Source organism: Mus caroli, chromosome 4 (genome assembly GCF_900094665.2).
Source record: "Mus caroli chromosome 4, CAROLI_EIJ_v1.1, whole genome shotgun sequence".
Lineage (NCBI taxonomy): Eukaryota > Metazoa > Chordata > Mammalia > Rodentia > Muridae > Mus > Mus caroli.
Window position 1 is genome coordinate 142,677,748 of NC_034573.1, and position 19,526 is coordinate 142,697,273.

The following is a 19,526-nucleotide window of genomic DNA, read 5'->3' on the forward strand; positions in this document are numbered from 1 at the left end:
GCAGCTTCTAAACTTGTAAGCCTCATACCTGGTGTCTGAAGTGAAACAGTACCCCTCAGGTGCCCAGAATGGAGCCATAGCCGAGGTTGGCTAACTCCTGGCACTTCCTGGGGAGGGGGGGGGGGTCATCCTTGAGGTATGAGGATGAATTCTGATTTGGAATGTCGTGTGTGAAATCCTGATGCGTCTCAGAGACGCGCCCACACATCTCTGACATGTCAGCAATGGCCGTCTTAACCAGTTTTCTCCAGAATACATGGCTTCTGGAAGAGTCCACTTCATTCAGTTCATTACGGCTGATTTAAGAGATTGAGGATAAAGAGGCAGGGCACAGAGACCACAGCATGCGCCTGTCAGGGAAGCAAAGGGCGGGATATTCTGCGGTGTGGTCGCATGGTGGCCCCATGAATAATGAAGAGCTTGAATATTAACCAGAGAACCAGAAGTGCGAGCCTGGCAGGGGTGTCATCGCAGATGGATTGAGACAGAGGGAGGAGGGACATGGCATGGATAAATTCTTCATAAGGGACGTTACTTAAGACAGGAGAAATTAAGCCTCCGAGCACCCGTTTTCCCAGTTCGCAGAGTCAGCCTTTTCTAGTAAATTCCAGTTAAATCCACTCGAGCTACAGCAGGCTCGGTAATGAGGCTTGATGTCTGCTCTCAGTACAGGGAGGGAGAGGCATGGGAGAGGCCGGCCGGACAGGTTCTGGCATCTCAGACACAAGCACCTCTATGCCCTAGTTGGGGAGCCACTGAAATTACCTCCAGGTGCCAATAATCGAAAAAAAAAAACAACCTGAAATTAAACATTGCATCATTTCCAAAGGCAACTTATTTATTTAATTTTTTTTTTTTTTACAGAATATTCAGTTAATCATGACAACCCTGGTCCTGTTATTTTGGGGAAAGATATGCTTATTCTAGAAGAAGCTTTTGCCAAATTATTTTCAGAGCTATTTCAGTAGAACAACATTAGGCAAGATGTTTTTCCACTTTAGAGAAATGTACGCAGGGACACAAATGTGAGGAAGAGCTTAGTGTGGCTTCGTTCTCCAGGTTGTGTTTTAGTGTTTGTTTCGAATACGTGTGTGTGTGCGTGTGCGTGTGTGTGTGTGTGTGTGCGCATATGTGTGTGTGTGTTACATTGGATGGATAGATTGATACATGTTGCATGGCAGAGAGTTACATGGATAGGTGGATAGATAGGTGCATAAGAGATTATGGATAAATGCAGAAATATATAGATAGGCAGGCAATGGGTAGAGAGATGACAGCTCAATGGGTGGACGAATAGATGCAGATATCTGTCTATATGTAGATACATATATCGGTATATATCAGTATATATCTATCACCTACCTATCTACCTACCTATGGAGCATCTATCTATGTGTAGATACATGTATATTTATATAAACATGTCTAGCTTCCTTTTTATTAAACATCTATCTATATGCAGATGCATATATCTGTATATATCAGTATATACCTATCACCTATCAATCTACCTACCTACCTATCGAGCATCTATCTATGTGTACATAGATGGATGTAAAGAGAGGAGAATCAGAAGAGCAGGAGAAGGAGCAAGTGGAGGAGAAAAATTCTCCTGAGTAAAATAGAACCTCTGCTCCCTGGGACCTGGGGCTGCTGCTGAGCAAGTAGCTCAGCTCTTTGTGTTCAGGGTTGTTCTTGGCTGCACAGCCTAGGTCCTTCCCTGTGTGTTGTTGCAATGTGGTACTTTCATTGCTCTGTTCCTGCTGTGCTTACAGCATCTGAAAGATGCCAGGCTTTTCCCTGACAGCAGCTCCACTGTGGCCACCTCAGTCCCCACCTCCTTCACACTGTGTTACCTTAGCCTTTGTCCTTGTCACCCCATTTACCTCAGCCCCTATCTCCTTCACCCCATGTTACCTCAGTCTTTGTCCCCTCAACCCATGTTACCTCAGCCCAAACTTCCTTCATCCTGTGTTACCTCAGGCCCCATCTTCTTCACCCTATGTTACTTCAGCCCCATCTCCTTCACCCTATGTTACCTCAGCCTTTGTTCCTTCAACCCATGTTACCTCAGCCCCCCTCTCCTTCACCCCATGTTACCTCAGTCCCATCTCCTTCACCCCATGTTACCTCAGTCTTAGTCCCCTCACCTCAGATTACCTCAGCCCTCTCTCCTTCACCCCATGTTACCTCAGCCCCCATCTCCTTCACCCTATGTTACCTCAGCCCCCTCTTCTTCAGCCCATGCTACTGCACAGTAAACCCTTCACACCTGTGTTTCCCCCTTTGAAGCTTCAAGTTACCCACAGCCAACAACCATACTCCAAAAATATGAAATGGAAAATTCCAGAACTAGATGCTTTCTAAATTCCAAGCGACATGACATTTGAAGTGGCACAGTAAAATGTCACACTGTGATGCTCTATCCTGTGTCCTGCTGGGAAGTGAGTCATTGCCTATCCAGGGACGCTGAGCTACCTGTGCAGCATCCGGTCCTTACAGCCTGTGATTAGGATGGCTTCTGACCTGTCCTCAGAAGGTCAATAGAGCCTAATGTTCATGCCTGAGTCAGCCCAGCTCATCACACAGGCATCAAAGCATGTCAGAGAGACAGATGTGAAATCAGACAGAGATAGGCAAAGAGGCAGAGATGCAAATAGAGGTAGAGAGACACACAGAGACATGAGACAGAGAAAGACACAGAGAAATGGAGAGGCAGAGAAAGACACAGAGACATGCAGAGGCAGAGACACACAGAGACAGAGTCAGAAACAGGGAAAAAGAGAAAGAGAGATACAGAGAGACAGAGAAAGAGACACACACAGAGAAAGGAGAGACAACAAAGAGACACAGAGACTGAGAGACAAAGAAACATGCAGCGATTCCAGCAGTCTTGTGCTTGACCTCTGGGCTCTCAGCTGAGTGTTGCTCTTCCGGGAGGCCATGAAACCTTTATAGAAGGTGAGGCCTACTTTGCAGGATAGGCCACTTTGGGTAGGCCTTTGAAGTTTAACTTGATTCTGGGTCCCTGATCACCATAACCATAGATCACCATCTAGGATGCTTGGTCCTGTTGCTATGATCTCCCTTACAGTCACGGACTGAGACTTTCTGAAACTGTGTGCCAAAGCAAAGCCTTCTCTCCTTAAGTTGCCTCTCTTAAGGTTGCTGCATTACAGACAGATTAACAGAAGAGGCTGTGAGCCCTGCCGGGAATCCATTAGACAGAGTCACCAAGGTGGGGCTGATTCCCAATCTGTTCACTGAGCGAAGTCTTTTGGGAAGTCCCTGCAGAACCTGGGGTCACACCAGGTTACCAGCTTGGTAGACATCATGTATCCTAGTGTGTGTCCCGTGATGCACGCTCGCCAGGCATGGTGGCCTACTTGTCTGTGATCAAGCTGCACTCCAGTTTACCTCATGCCTTGTTGCCAAGCATGCAGCTTGGTCTCACAGTCATTTTGCTAATGTCATGGCAACTTTGGGGGAATGGCTGCTGTCATTCCCATTTAGGAGATGAAGAAAGGTCTTGGGTCACCTCCCTGGGACACAGCTGAGACCTGGTTTGTTCTTTGCCATGAGTCATAGGCCATGGTTGTTTTCTTGTGGGAGAGATGAGCTGGGTAAAGTGAATGGCCTGGAAGGAATTTATCTCCAACGTGGCCCTGAATGGGGCAGGAGGTACTACGACGGCTGTCCTATGTCACTTGGGTCCAAGTCCAGTGCTCAGACAATGTAATGGTGCCCAATACAAATCACTTATTGTCAAATAAATAAAAATATCACTATGACAGTAACTCCCACGTCATCCAACCACATGGGGGTGGGGAAATTTTACACAAGTTCATTTGTTTAGTTTGGGGGCAAATTTGGAATCTTGAACTCTAATTTAATTTGTTGAGATTTGACTCGATTAAAGAGTATTGATCTTGGGTGCCTAAAATTACTGCCATTTGTCAATAGTGGCTAACTTGTAAGATCTCACTGTTAATAAATCACACCTCAGGCTGCTCAATATATAGTTATTACAGTCAGGACATAGATGCTGCCCCCGGCCGGCTGCCCGTGACAGATTAATACCAGTCAAAGTTGCAAGAAAGATTTCTAAGTTTGTCTGTTTATCTGTGAGTCCAGTGCTCAGGACAGGCTGCCATGTAAGAGGCCTGAGGCAGCAAAGGGGAGACAGAAATACTGACATTGGTGATAGCCGATGAGCTATGGCCACAGACTGCCCAACATGGCTCTTTGTGTATTTCTGCTTCTGCATTTTGGGAGTGCATGACCCGGGTCCTTCTCTCCTCTTCAGGATAGGAGCTGACTGAGCAATGCTTGGTTCTTGTGAGCACAGACTTCGTCCTGTTAAGAGTCTCATGAAGGGTGCTGGTATGGGACAGATTCTCTAAACAGCTTCTCTCTTGGGAGTCGACTGACAGAGTCTGTCTCCACTTTCACCACTTATATGAGCAGAGAGTCTGCTGGAAGCAGCCTTCCACTGAGAATGCTGGAGATAGAGGGGTCACCTCATTCCCAGCCTTGTCTCCATGGTTGGAGACCTTCTGCAGACAGCTGGCTTAGTGGGGGCAGGAGAGCCCAAAATCCTTGGCAGTGCTTGCAGCAAGAGAGTCAACAGCGCAGCCAGGTGCTTGGTAAGGCCAACTGGGGGATGTTTCTGTATCTCTACCCTAGAGCTGCCATCCAAGGCCTCCTGGGGTGGCATGGTTGTGGGATCTGCAATGCTTGGGAAGTTAACCTTTCTGTTCACTGGCACTTGGCAGCCTTGGAGGAGAGCTGTCTGCCCAGAGAGCCCTGGGCCAGCTGAAGGTAGGGCTGTGCATGTGCAGGATCTGTTCAGAGCTACTTGCGATGCATAGAAACCGGGCACTTGTGGTGTGTGCGAGTGTTGTTCTTTTATTCATGAGTCTGCTTTTGAGAGCTTGTAAATGGCTTTACCAGTTTTGCATTAAGCAGGCCCAGTAAGGCTGGGGTGGGGGGAGGCTTTGCACTCCAGACACCATTCTGGGGCCAGATTGGCCTGTGGGCCAATTGCTTTATTAGGAATGTTAAGAAGGTGCCAGCCTCCTGGTCATTTCCTCTGAAAGCTGTTAAAGGGCTGTAATCTGGGTGGGAATAGAAGGGACTGTTACCCTGTCTGTCTCTGCCCTTGGTGGCTCCCAGGAGGGCACAAGGTGTTGTTTTCTCTTTCACCTGCCCCTCAGTGACTTCTCACCATGGGAAGGCTGAGAGCAGGCGCCTCAGAGTATCTGTCTCCTCTGCTGCAGATCATCCTTCTCCGGGCAGGGTGCTCGACTGGCTTTCCTGCCAGGAAGAAGCTGCCCTGGGCTGAGTTGTGACTATGGGTGGGTCATTATTCTTTTTTCTCTTCCTACTGTTTCCACTAATCCTAACAAGTGAGGGCTACACAGGTGGAACTTAACCAACCAACCAGCTAACCAACCAATCAGACAACCAACCAACCAACCAACCAACCAACCAACCAACCAAACAACCACCAACCAATTAACCAAACAACCAACTACCAACCCACCTACCCACCAACCAACCACCGACTAACCTACCAACTGACCAAACCTAATAGGCTTCTCCCTCCCTCTCTCTCTGGGATGCAAATACAGGCCATATCAGACCAGGTTAAAAGCCTATAATTTCAAGTTTCCTAGGTGCTGCTCCTAGGAGGGTTCGCTGGTCCCAAGGAACAGGGCCAGGGAAGTCTCATGCTTGAGCTAAGGCGAGGGGGTCTTATAGATCTGGGGTGAGAGGTGATGATGTGTCAGCTAGAAGCTAGGGCTGTGCCCATATCCAGTCAAAAGCTGAGCCCCTGGTTGGGCACTCTTGAGTAGGTTGCTGGAGACACATAGGTTAAGGTGATGATGGAACATACAGAAGTTTTCTCCTTGGGGGCAAGGTTGAGGGAAGGAGGGCTGATGGGGAGTTTCCCAGCCAATGTGGGCTTCAGCAGGGTCCTGGCCAAACATGAATGAAGAAACAAGCAAATAACCATACAACCAAACATCAACATAAACCAGACATACAGGAGAAGAGCAGGGGTGAACTACAGCAGGAACCAGTTCTTTGCCACCCTGTGGGGACAAACAAGAGATATTTCCTTTGTGCCTGATGCAGACAGAGAAGCTGGGCATGTGACAGGGCATACTACAAGCTTGTGGAATGAATGCATGACTTACTGAGTACTCTACCCAGGATCCTGGAATCAGCATTGCCATAAAAGACATATAAAATACATTTTAATCTGGAGTCTTTTAAAAGACAAAATGATGCTTAGGGTGTTGAGAATTTAGCCTTCTTCTGCCATGGTTGGCACTGTTTACCATCCACATATAAAAAGATCCTGTGGTCAAGTTGGTTTGAGAGACACTAGATAAATACGATTTATCTGCTCTGCTTCTCAGAGCCTTTAGTTGATCCTCAAGCATGGGAAAGCCCGTGATCAGTGTCTCCCGCTCTTATGTGGGGAAGGAATCTCGTTTCTTCCAAAGTCAGAAACACCAGCCATAATTGTGCAGAGTGTCAATGTTTACATGATGATGTGTGTATGTGCATATGGACCCATGGTGGGTGGGTTCATGGATGGATGGATGGATGGATGGATGGATGGATGGATGGATGGATGGATGGATAGATGGATGATAGATGGGTGGATGGATGGATTAGGTAGGTGGGTGAATGGATAGATGATAGATGGATGGATAATGGATGATGGATGATAGATAGGTGGGTGGGTGGATGGATGAATGGATGGGTGGATGGTTAAATGGGTGGATGGATGGATGGGTGAATAGATGGGTAGATTGATAGAACAAAAAGCTCTGTGGATGAATGGTATGTAAATTCATAGATAGTGAATGGATGGATAGATGGATGGATGGATGGATGGATGGATGACAGCTTTACAGATAGATGGTTAGTTTAGTAGATGAGTCAGATCTTCACATATTTCTGAAAAAAAAAACAGCTTTGTGAGTTATTGATTTAGGTGTAGAGGATACATCAGATAACAGAGCATTTCACACTTTTGACTCTAAGGAGCACAGGTATACCTAGAAAATGGACAAGTGAAAACAGGTCACTGTTCTATGTGTAGTTCTCACAGTGGGCATGAACAAAACCTTATAATGAGTTTGAGTGTCACTAGTTGTATATGGATAGATTGTTGTATTGCATGGGTGAGTAGGTAGATGCATGTCTTAGTCAGGGTTTTACTGCTGTGAACAGACACCATGACCAAGGCAACTCTTATGAGGACAACATTTAATTGGGGCTGGCTTACAGGTTCAGAGGTTCAGTCCATTATCATCAAGGCAGGCACATGGCAGCATCCAGGCAGGCATGGTGCAGGAGGAGCTGAGAGTTCTACATCTTCATCTGAAGGCTGCTAGGTTCCAGGCAGCTCGGATGAGGGTTTAAGAACCCACATCCACAGTGCCACACCTACTCCAACAAGGCCATAACTACTCCAACAGTGCCACTCCCTGGACCAAGCAAATACAAACCATCACAATGCATAAATATATGAATGGGTGGATGGGTAGATGGATGGATGGATGGATGGACTGGTAGATGGATGTGTGGGTGGGTGAGTGGATGGGTGGATGGGTGAGTGTGTGGGTGGATGGGTGGGTGGGGTGGATGGGTGGGTGGATGGATGGATACATGGTCCAGAGTGGGTGGATGATTGCTTAGCAACCAATGGTGGGAAGCCATCTAGAGGGGCTTCTTTGTGTGGCCTGGCTCTTATTGGTTTGTTGTGTGGGTGACCATCTTCCATTTCCCTGAAGCCTGCCACTGGACTTGGCCAATAACTGAGCTCATTTTCCCCCTAGAAATCTGTCACTGGCAGCAGCCAGTTCCATGCAGTCATTTTCAAACACAGCCGATACAGTGGCAACTGCAGCCCTCGCAGCTTCGCTGAGATACTGACCCTGGTGTTTCACTCGCTGCTAACCTTCAATTTCTGCTCCTGACCTTTCTCTGTGAAATATTTCAATATAAATAATGCAGCTTTGCAAACACATTGCCCTGATTACTTCCTAGGGCCCTGATTCTCCGTGTGTGAAACTCTCTGAAGTAAGTAGTAATTTGTTCTCCTTTCTGGTAATTGCTGTTTTAGAAATAGCTTCTTCAGACTTCTGCCGCAAATTGGCATCACCCAGGCTCTCTGTGAGCTTGCCAGCGGCAATAACTTCACGATCAGCTCCCGAGGCTGGTGCAATGCAGCCCAGGCACAAGGCCCTGGCCCAGAGCAGAGGGCGTTCAGGCTGCGTCTATGTGGGGTTCAAGTACCTTGAAGCTAACCCTAGGTCACTGTCCAGCAGAAAGGCTGATGTGTCCTGTGCTGTCTGAGCCAGTGTCACCAGCCTATAATGTCAACAGCTGTTGTAACTGGAGCCTAGTACCAACCCTGCCCCAATGCTGTGTTACAGGATGGCTATGAGTGTGCAGCTGGGGCACATCCTGTGAGGAGCTTACAAACAGACAGGACTCAAAAAAACCCTCCTGATTTCCTCACAGGCAGGCTCCACAGCTTCAGCCTCAGTCACCAGGTTCTTCCCCTGGCAGGCAGCAGCCTTCCTGATGGTGTGTGTGTGTGTGTGTGTGTGTGTGTGTGTGTGTGTGTGGAGTTTGGTAGATGCTGGACCCTGGTACAGGAGAGGGAGTGGCTTCTGGGGGGATGACAGTCTCTGTAGGAGGATGCTTGGGCTTCAGACAGAAGAGGACAGTTGACCTGGAGCAGTAAGCAGAAACGCCAACCCTGAGAAGGCATGGGAACCTGTGTTTGCTGCCAAATCTCTTGGTCCCCAGGCCATCTGCGGGGGTCACGGTTCCAAGGCAGGCACTGGATGGAGTTTCTCCATAGGGCACCAAAGCTTTCTTTTACCCCGTATTGTCTTCCCTGATCCGCCCTTTTGCTCATTCATTCCTTTGTCTATCTTTTATACCCTCATTCACATAGAACAGTCACCTATAGGTACCTATGAGGGTGGTTTCCAAGATCCCTCAAGGGTACCGAAGTCTGTGGATGCTTGAGTTGTTCTGAGATGGCTCAGTGGGACACAGTGCATCCATAGCAGGTACCCTGTCTGCTTCAGATCATCTACAGATCACTCCCGAGCCTAACTCTGTTGCGCACCCGCCTCTTTGTGTTTAATGAATAGCCCAGGGAAACTCTACCCTAGGACACTACTTTTCTTGAAAAGGAAGGTTTGTTTTGGCAGTGGGTTGAAGCGGCAGCAACCAGGAGGACATACCTCACTCAGCCTCTCACCTCAAGTCCAGCCCCAGCAGCTCTGGGCATTCGGTATGGCTGCAGCCTGGGTGGTAACTCTTCTTGTTTGTAACTGCTTCTTGTAGATTAAGTTGGTTAAGTATGATGGCACAGGTTAGCAGATAGTCAGAGGCTGCGTCCAGCTTTGCTAGTGGGTCCTGCTGGCCCTGGGGCTCTTGCTGACTCTGTGTCTGGTGTGGGTCTTGCCTGTCGAAGAACTTTCCACGGTCAACTGCAGAACAATTCTCACTCAAAGCACCCCACTCCCTGTTCACTCTCTGCTTGCTAAGTGTAGATGCAACATGGCCTTTTGTTCCAGCTGAGGATAAGAACCAGCCCTCACTCCCCTCTACCCCGAGTGGGTTGAGAGCATCAGGGTCATAAAGGACAGGGCACCCCCCCTGTCCCCATGCAGCGGCTGAGCAGGAGGAGGCAGAGAAGCTAAGTCCTGTCCAACAGGAGCACTCAGGATGGGCAGAGTCCTGCTGGCCAAACTTCCTTCCCTCGGGGGCCTGGCTCCCCCCACCTCACCCCTGCCACTGGGAAAGAAGTGCTAATCCTCTGTGGCTGTTTTGAGCCATTTGGTGATTAATTTCCGTGGAAGGTTAAGATGGAACAGGAGGGAAAAGTCGATGACTAATCTATTAAGCTCCTGGGGTAACTTAATTTACATGTTTTTAATGATTTCTTCCTACCTGAGACTAAGTGGCTTTGAATCTGGGAGAGTAGTAGCCTCTTGCAAACAAGGGCTTGGCTCCCAGCAGGAGAGGAATGCCTGCTCTTTGAGACCTGAGATCCCTGCTGCAGGAAGACCTTCCTGCGGGGGCAGCCACTCAGTCTCAGTCTCCTCAGTCTACACAGGAAGATGTGCTATGGCCAGTCTGTCTAGAGCCCAAGGCCCTGAGCAAGTTCCCATAGCTGCTAAAAATACCTGCAGCCTGTTTCCAACTCCAAATGCAAATGCAAGCCTTGCTCTCCAGGGATTGCCTTGTCCAGACTGCAGACAGAGGTCTGGGAACAAAGCATGACACACACACAAACACACACACACACACACACACACACACACACACACACACACACACCACACACACACACACAATGCAATGGTCACCAGGTGGTCCAGAGCTGAATTAGATGCTCACTGAGCACTGGAATCACAAATGTCTGGGGTCTTTGTGGGTTCTTCTGATCATTCCTTAGGATCAAATCATGACCTCAAAAATTCACACCTGGTGGGAACTTGAGAATGTGACCTGAGTTAGAACATGGCTGGTTGCAGATGTCCATAGTCAAGGCAGTGTGCATGAGAGTAGCCACTTTTCCCGTGGTCCTTATACGAGGAGAAGAGGGATGGGAATATATAGCTCTGTTTGTAGAGTGCTTGCCTCAAATGTGTGAAATCCTAGGGTTGGTCCCAAGTACTGCCTAAACTGAGTATGGAGGTGTATGTCTGTGCTCTCAGCACTTGGGAGGTAGAGGCTGGAGGATCAGGAGTTTAAGGTCAGCTTCACTATGTAGCAAATTCAAGGCCACATCAGTCTAGGTCTAAAAAAGAAAGAGGAAAGATGATCCTTTGTCGCTGTAGGCTGAGTGCATGAAATACAGTCAAGTACTAGAAGCCAGAGGTCTTCTGGGGTTACTAGTAGTCACCTGACCAGGAAGAGGGAGGAGAGCTTTCCCCTAGAGCCTTTAGTTAGAGGTCAGCTAGTGACCTTCATGTCAAACTTATGAACCCTGACCCAGTTTGAGGTGCTTCTCCTCCATGGCAGTTGTGGGCTGTGCATACTCCCACACCCAGGAGATGTGCCTGCCTCCCTTGTATGCTTGAAATCAAGACTTGCTGAGGAATCCTCCACACCCTTGCTTCCATCTTCCTGCATATCAGCAGGACTTGTTCTGGGGAAGCATGGGGTGTTATTTGTAGGTCCCCACTGAGCTCTACCTTAGGGGATTGCTTGCTTTTTCAAGTACTGGGGAGGCAGATATGTCATCTAGCCTTCTTAGGGTGATTCTTTGAGGTCTGGTCAAGGTCAAGAAGGGAGATGGGCTGAGCACTCCACTGGCTGGCCACCCAGCTTGTTCTGCTCATTTCCTGATGCTTGCCCCCAGCACATCCCACTCCCTGCTGCCTTCCTTCTGAAAACAGCAATGTTTTGGGATAATGAAAGAGATAAGCTGAGAGGCCCAGAGAGGTGCTGAGGCCACCAGAGGCCACTAGAGGCCACTAAGGATCCCAGAGTCCATCTGAGGCCACTACAGGCCACCAGGGATCACAGAGCCCATCAGGGGACATTAGAGGCCACCAGGGACCACCAGAGGCCGCCAGGAGAGCTCCTGACAGAGGATTGTGCAGGAAAGAGTTGCATTTCCTCCCAAGAAGACTCCGTAGCACCCAGAGCAGCCCAGGCAAGGACTCTGCAAGGACCAGGAAGCATGGTGAACAGAGCTTCTGAAGAAGCCAATCTCTACAGGGTCAGTGATCACCATGGTGACAGGCCTTGGATGGCAGGGGACCCAGGGGAGTTTTGAGGTGGGTGGCTCTGGTTCTTCATCTTCAGCTCACTTCAGCTGACTGTGGAGTGTCCCACAGCAGAAACCATGCTAATCTCTGAACCGTGTGTCTTAAGTGAAGACTCTTTGATGATCATTCATGGGGGAGGGGTGATGAGGGTGCCTTCTAGAGACTAGAGATACTGGTATATTCAGGATGCAGGACCACCTCCCAGGACAGAAGGCAATTCTATCCTGGGCATTCACAGAGCTGTTGAGGAGAATGTGCAAGAGAGCTAAAGTGCCAGTAGCAGCCTCCCAGGGATCCAGCTACCCAAGTTCCTGGCTTAGCCCTTAGGAAGGTCCTGCAATTGGAAAGGAGGTGAAGAAACAGAGGGTTCTTGTTACAGAGTGGGTTTGTGGGAGGCTAACTCTGCCTGGATTAAGTACCTCTGGCTGACTTGGACACTTGTCCATGTCGTGTCTCTGTCACTGTATCTGGAAAGCAGTTGTTAGTGGGAGCTGACCAGAGAAGACCACTCAAACACACTCGATAGCCAGTTGGAAGCCTTCATTCCAGCTGGCTGGCACTACATTCTGGTATTTGGGACCTAAGTGTAGTGTTAAGCATCAAAAATAAGGGACATTTGAAGGCAAACTCCACATCCTGTTGTTTTGCTTGGCAGCTGCAGCAAGAGATTTTGTGCAAGCAAGCAGTGTAACAGAAGCTAATATAAGCAGTTAGTTGGAAGGGGGCTGTACAAGCAGGTAGTTCAACAGAAGCTAAGATAAGAGAGCTGGGACCTCTGGCCGGTTCTTAGAACAGAGTTGGGCAATTTTCCATGAATATTCTTGTCAAGGATATAAACTTGTAGTTGACATAAAATTACCTCAGTACGAATATACAACGGAGGAATCTCTGCGCTGTCTTTCCTTGTCACACAACAGTGGTGGGTTTGTCCTAACTCTTATCTGGAAGCCAAAGTGAATCTTTTCATGGTCACCTTGGTTTTCATGGTGTAGTGTTTAGAATACTAACAGGAGAGCTGCCCCTCAAGGGGCATTTTCCCTTGGAGAGGAAACACCCCACTAGAATGCCTCCTCATGGGAGGTCAGCCCCCACAACATGCCTCTTCAGGTTAGATTCCTTCCTAGCACTTCTCCATGGGGAACCTGCCCCCTCCCATGGCAAGCTTCCTCTTGAAGGACTTCCCCTAGCATGCCTCTTTGGGGAGGACTCTTTGGAAAGGACTACCTTCTGTGCATTTGAGGTAGCATCCTGTGCCCTTATGAGTGAATAGTTGATAACACTGTAGAGGGGAAGAATCCGAGGGTCAGCAGGCTTGCAGGGGTTTTCTGGGGACACAGCTGGGTGGCCAGAATCCACCTTCATGATGGGATATCAGTTACTACTGTTCTACTGTTGGTTTTACCCATTGAACAAGAGCCTCTAAACAGCCTTGTGGGAGGGACCTGCCCAGGGACCCTAGAGACCTTCCCAGATTTTCCCCTAATTCTTTCTCTACTACATTTTTTTATATCCAGTTAAATTCTTCCAGCAGAAGCCCTGATGTTTTCAGGAGAGTTCCTGGACTTCAACTTCATGCTGCTGTGGTTTGAACAGTACCACACTACCAATGTGACTAGAAGCATTTGAAGATGGAAGATAGATGCTGGAGAAAAATGGGAGGCTCAGACTATCAGGCTTGTCCCATCTTCTGGTCCTACTATGTACCCTATTGCCTCCCACTTGGGGTGCACCATCATCAGAGAGATAATAAAGGTGACAGTCCATGTGTGAGCAGAGCCAAATTCTGAAATCTAATGCTTTCTGAGAACCATGAAGCAAGTGCCTGGCAGAACACCCAGACAAGGCCACAGGGTACATTTCCAAACAGACTGTCAGGGCCTATTAATGTCCACACTCAAGGATGCTCTTGTCACTTCCAGTGCTCATGAGAACCCAAATTCATATTGATTTCCCCAAGCACAAAGCACAGGAAGAGCAGACCTGAAGATGTCGCATGTCTAATGACATCTCTTATATTGAAGTGTCTACTAAATACCCACTGGATCAAACCTGCAGTACTGGCCTGGGCCCACACACTAGCTCAATTTGAAATGAGGTCCACAGCAAACTGAATCAGATGCCTCAGGGCTCATCCCCTATGGCTTGAATCAGAGTGACTGGTTCTATTATCCAGGATGTGTATGAGAGACAATGCCAAACAGAGTAAAAAGCCAACTTTGGATCCAGAAAACGATATGGAAGTTCTGGACCCCTGGCAACAGATGGCTAAGGCCCCCTTGTGAGAGTTAAGTGGTTAAGGGGTATTCACCGGTAACCATGAAAGACGAGGGATGGCCAATCTGTTTGTTAACACGACCACTGATTAATTCAACTGTGCCCTGTCCATAGCATGTGACCAGTTCTGTTATTGCAAGAATGTCCCTAAGATCCAATATTGGCCAGAACCAAGTGGATGTCACCTAAGTGGTTCTGTTTGGAGTAATTGGATGGCAACCATGAGGAAGTAAGTGACTGTGATTCCAGCAGTTACCCATACTGTTGAACAGTGCTTATCTGCCCAAGCTTAGCTAGGAATGACATTGAAGAGGTTCATATCTATCCAAGGCTGCATGCTGGTGACAATGTCCAGGGATAGCTTCCAGAATATCTCCCAGGACCCCTCTTTATCCAAAGTCTTTTCCTGCCCATTAGGCCAGAGATCATGGGACTGGCTGGGTTTCCAGAGTCCATCTTCTCTGGATTAATGGTTGCTTATTTGTATCAGCCCCCTCATCCTGGAGAGTGACATGGGGAGTCGTGGAAGACACAAGGATCAGATAGATACTGCGATTTTCATAGCAATTTTACAAAAGGCATCAGGAGCAGGAAGTAGGAATATTCCTCATCAATGGGGTTTCTGACCGAAGCCAGCAGAAGGCGATACCACTCTACTGAAACTCTGGAGAGCCGCATGTCCACTTCCCTGTGCCTGCCAACCTGTGCCCTCTTCCCCATGCCCACAGGGGCATGCATGCTGCCTTCTTCAAGTCTACCTGAGGGGCAGCTAGAAGCTGACAGAGCCATCTTTCTCTAGGCCTTGGCACTGGTCACTGGAGGAGTTTAATTAGTGTCTTTTAATCATTTATTCTAAAATGGATGGATGTTTACTGCTAAAATCCAAACACTTGCTCACTTTATAAATGACTCAGCCCAATTTGGAAGACAGACTGGCTTTGATCAAAATCAGCCTAGGGACAAATGGCTTATTTACTTGGAACGTGGGCACAGCCGGTGAGTCCTGGCTGCTGCGTGGTGGTGGGTCACTGCCTGGTCAAATGCTCTTTAGTGAGTGGAGACAACGACGGTCAAGGCCACTTGTACAGAAGAGGACAGCTTGCCCAGCAAGGAGTGGATTGACCCAGGAGCCACACTGGCCTTCATGGTGACTAGGGACAAACAGCCACATTATGCTATACCTAGGAAGGAAAGCCAAGGGCAGGAGGAGGACCACTGCAGAAAGGATGTGCTGAGTCAGATGACAGGGACCTGAAGAATGCAGGAGGGACGTCTGTAGTGTGTGTGGCTGCCCCCCGGGGGGGGTTGATGGTAACACTACTTGGTTTTGGGATTAATAGAAGGTATTTATTTATTATTTTTGACAGGTAAGAAATGGGGAGCAGGACCACCCAAGATTCCACTTTTTCGAAGGACTCTGGGTTTTCTGGACCCCCTGGAATCCTCCAGGAAGAATCAGAAGCCCTGCCCCCTGTTGTCAAACATTCTGCATTCTGATAGCCAGTGCTTGGGTCCCTCGAAGGAGGATTTCACCTCCCTGCTGCAAGACCTTGATCTAGGATGATGCCGGGATGGACTGAAGACCTTGTGCTCATTCCTAGCACAGGAGATCGTATCACTCAGAGCAGGAGCTGCTGCACCAGCATTTCATTCAGAAAGTGAAAGCCCAGCAAGGCGAGAGCACAGAGGAAAGGGAAGTGGAGTTAAGAGGACTGCTGCCCCGAGGTGCGACACTCTGCCATACTCTCCATGATCCCCGAAACACAGATCTAGTAGCAGCATGTTTGAATGCACTGTGGAACATTTCCAGAAGTCTTCAATAGGGAAGTGGTAGCCAGGAGTATCTGTGAAGAGGGAGCAGAGCGAGCCTTCTTCCTTTCTGCCTTCCCTCATGGGCAGGCTGAGTGTCCCTACATGCTTGAATGATGTTAGCAGCTGTCCTGTGGCTGCTCAAGGAAGCCAGGCCCCACCTTTCACCTTCATGGTGACAGTCCCCCACGACTTGTCTTGGAGGGTCCACCTGCAACCTGGGGTCAGTGATCAAGCTAGAAATACCTGGGCACTCAGGGCTCTACCATGAACCAGGTGAGTGACAGTACCCTGCCCTCAAGGACAAGTATGCATGGGAGAGCTATGCATCATAAACCAGTGGTGGGAAAGCTCATGTTTGAACTGTGAGATGCTATGAAGTAGATCTTAAAGGACGGTTAGATGAAGCTTAGGTAGCCAAACACATAGATCCCAGTCTCAGCTGGGCCTGGTGGCTGTGGTGGGAGGGCGATGGCTAGCTCAGGGTCAGCTTGGATAACTTAGTGAGGTACTCTGTCAAGATCAACAGCAGCAACAACAACAAACAACAACAAAGGTGGTGGGGGGGGTGGGATGTAGTCAGTTGGTTGAGTGCTTGTCTCACATGCTCAAGGCCCTGGGTTCAGTCCTCAGTAAGGACAAACAAAACAAAAACATTTAAACTAAGGTCCTTCCCTCCCCCACACCTTCCGTTTGTCAAGGTGGCCTTTCAAGACCTCTGTGGGTAGCTTTCAGGGACTGAGGGGCTAGGGAGAGGTTAGGATACTTTGGAATAACTGGGTGGTCTTTGCTGAATCCAAGTCGGGGAATGGGGGCTAACATAAAATGGTACGCTTCCATTTTAAGATAAAAATATGCAAAATTGGTATCCTGTTGTTAAGCCCTTGGTGTTTGTTAAGCCTTCCCACCTTTCCCTAACTCTGATTATAATCTCTCTTATTCTCTCTTTTGTACTCTCTCATAACCCACACATTTATAATCCAGCCTTTGATTTCTAGTTCTCTGTGAGGGGACAGAATTTAACATCACATATAAAACAATCCTCTAGACTCAGGTGATTTATCTCCCGGTGTCTCTGGGTTGATCTGTGGAACATAAAGCAACCACCAGCATTTAAGAACACACTACATTTGCTTCTTCACAGCACAGTTCTCCATCAGGACCCCTCTTTCTACATTGTTGGGCTTGCTCCTGGATATCCAGTGTGTCCCCTAAATACAGAAGCAAGGGCTTCAGCTTACACAGGTCAGGAAGCAAATGAGGTGCTTACTCCCTGCACCACAGTGGCCACAAAGTGTCACAGACTGAGTGGCTTAAACTAAGGGCTGCATCCCATTCTAGTGTGGAATGGTAGATGTTCAAAACTGAGGCATGGGATTGACTGACACTTTGAGGGGCACTGACGGGATAGACCAGGTGGCAGGAATAACCCCTGGCCTCTCATGGTTGGGTACATGGCATGTTACCCTTTCTTTCCTTCTGTGTCTGTCTCGGGTCTCCTCTTCTAAGAAGAACACAGGCAGGCTGGAGAGGACTGCAGGCTAGCCCAGGGCCCTCCTTCTTCATTGGCCCTACCTGCAAAGATGCACTTTTCCAAATTCACAGGGCCCAGATCCTAGGAGACTTCAACATGTCTTCCAGGACTCAGATCATCACACATCTCTATGTGACACTCACTGTTTGGCAGAAGGAGACCAGCTTTCTGTGGAAGCACATGCTGAGACCATCCTCTGGTGGCATCGTGAGGGAAGGTCATGCACTGAAGAGAAATTTAGCTACAGTGTCTGTGGCAGAAGGGTCCAGATCTGCTGAGCAATTGTAGCAGTTTCCTCCATCCCAAGAGGACTTGGGACTACAATGGCTGTGGCAGCTTGAGGACCAGAGCTCGGGCTGAAGCAGAGCTCTGTGCTCCCAGGGAACAGGGGAGACTTCAAGGAAGGCTGGGGGTGGAATGTAGATCTTAGCTCCCATCATGGGGCAGATAAGGGACAGAATCATCCTGAGCTCATATTCACCAAGACAGGAGTGGCCAGCCAAACACTGACTGTGTGATTCCCCTGCCTCTGCTTCCTCAGTTTTGATCCAGCACCGAGTTACACTAGGTGCCCCACTTCCGTGTGTTTCTCAAATCCTCAGCACCACCTTTTGGTTTCTGTTTGCTGAGCTAATGCCAGGAATGATCTGATAGAAGACCATGGCCCCCCACCGCCATGCTGCCCCATGCTCTGGGCCTGGAAGTGGTCAGCCATAATCCCATCCCGCCATCCCACCATCCCGCCATTCCACTGGCCTCCTCAGAATGAGCATGGCCTCTGAGGACTATTGGGAAGTGGTTAAAGAGAGCTGGGATGCCTGGGAACTAGGGAGCTGGGTGAGGAACATGGGATCTTTGCTATCTCAGAGGCCCTCACCCCCCACTTTTCAACTTGCCAGCCCCTGTTAGTCTGCTGTGGGCATGCACCTGGCCATTACCAGCTGTCTCAGTTATAGTTTCTATTTCTCTGATAAAGACCACAGCCAAAAGCAACTTGGGAAGCAAAGACTTTATTTAGTTAATCTTCCAGGGAATGGCCCACTGAGGGAAGTCAGGACAGAAGAAACCTGGAAGCAAGAGGTGAAACAGAGGCTATGGGGAAACTGCTTATTGGCTTGCTCTTACATGGCAAGATGAGCCATGCTTGTCAGCCTGCTTTCTTACACCCCCAGGATCACCAGCTCAGGGGATGGTACCGCCCACAGTGTGCCTGGCCCTCCTACATCAATCATCAATCAAGAAAACATCTCACTGACTTGTCTACAAGCCAGTCTGATGGAGGCATTTTCTCAATTAAGATTCCCCTCTTCCCAGATGTCTATCTTTGTGTCAAGTTGAGAAGAAGCCAACCAACACAGCAGTTGTGTGCCTTGGATGGCCCTGTCAATGTGTCTTACACAGCTCTAGCCATGTGCATTGGACGGCTTGCCTTAGGCAGTTCCATCAGTGTGCCTTACACAGCTCCATCAGTGTGCCTTGGACGGCTCCAGCCGTGTGCCTTGGACGATTTTAGAGAGTGCACCTTGGACAGCTCCAGGCGCTCCTTGGACGACTCAGGAGTGCACCTTGGACAGCTCCAGTCATGTGCCTTGGACAATTTAAGAGCGTGTACCTTGGACAGCTCCAGGCGCTCCTTGGACGACTCTGGAGTGGACCTTGGACAGCTCCAGCTGTGTTCCTTGGACAGCTCCAGTGGTGACCAGTGGCTTGTAAACAATAGAAGCTCACCAGCCATCTCTCTGTGGGCAGAGAGGACTAAAGAAGTGGCAGCCTTGCTGTTGACTGGTGACTGTGCAGAGATGGAATGTTGAGGTCCACAGCCAAATTATCTTGTCTGTCTTAGTCTTCCTTAAGAGCCATTCAGTGCCACTCTGTGTCTGGTTACATCCTCGTGACTACAGACTCTCCAGCATGCAGACAGACAGACATACAGACACACAGATACACACACACACACACACACACACGCACACACACACATACACATATATGCATATGCATATATGCATACCTATAAATGTGGGCATGAGCATATATGTAATATGCATATGGGTGTGTGCACACACATGGACAGTCATGCGCGC